Genomic DNA, 1,051 nt, shown 5'->3' with positions numbered 1-1,051 from the left:
TATTGCTGGCCATGGCATTCCTCAACTCCTACAGCCAGCTAAAAAAGAGCTCAGTCCAAAGAGTTTCCAACCTCATAAAACAACGTGAAACTCCCGGAGTATACACTGCCTTACAAGTATGTTAAAAATAACAAATCGGTCGACACAATCAGGTTGAGGAATATTGCAGGGCACCTGAATGCAAGCCGTTCCAGTGGCACATGTTCGAATGTGAAGGTCGAGTAAACACCGTCCCACACGGCCGGCATTCTTCTGAAAACTCTGCGCCAATTTAATCACATGTCTCCGTAATGTAAGGTCAAGTGACAACTAACAGACGCCAGGTGACAACGAGAGCCATAACAATATTTTCGAGATTGCCATACCCACTGCGGAAACCCCTTTTGAAAATGGTCACTACCACTCATTCATTTCAATATCTCTTTCTCCGAGACAGAGTAAATAAATTTAAAATGTACCGGCTGAGAATTTTGATTGCAGCTTCGAATGGAGCAACCTGAGGTCTGTCAGAATAGGCAGATTTATCGTGCTTCAGGGGAAAATCACTTATTTTTGAAGCTCACAGGATTTCAAAATTTACTGTTCAGGGTTGAGTAGGGCTGACCTAATTCTGTTGCCTGATTGAATCGTTCCCGAATGTGTTCTACCAATTAACCAGGATTTCTTTTTTCTAGTGGCAATCGAGTGTTTTCTGAGTTACTGTTTCACTTAAGGAGTCTCTTTGAGCCTGTTGCGCTCGCGATCTGAAACTATTTGGACTTCTAGTATTGTCCAGCTACCAGGCCTTTCGATTCTGGCAGATGCTGTTTTCGCCCAATTTCTGACGGCTCTTCAAGCACTACTGTATTGTCAGTCAGGTGTTCCAAGCCTAGTGTATATGTCTGGTTGGCTTAAAAGTTTGCTACTTCATGAAGGACTGTGGACCTTACTTGCCAGTAATTTTCAGCACCAAAGAACCAGTCGTTCAAAAGTACTTGAATGGATGGATTTAGCAGGTACGCTCAATGTGAGAATGGGGGAGCTTCTCAAAGATCAGGCGAGATGTACAACT

The sequence above is a fragment of the Opisthorchis viverrini genome (genome assembly GCF_000715545.1).
Source record: "Opisthorchis viverrini unplaced genomic scaffold opera_v5_400, whole genome shotgun sequence".
In the NCBI taxonomy this organism is placed as follows: domain Eukaryota; kingdom Metazoa; phylum Platyhelminthes; class Trematoda; order Opisthorchiida; family Opisthorchiidae; genus Opisthorchis; species Opisthorchis viverrini.
Note: the sequence above shows the minus strand (reverse complement) of the source record.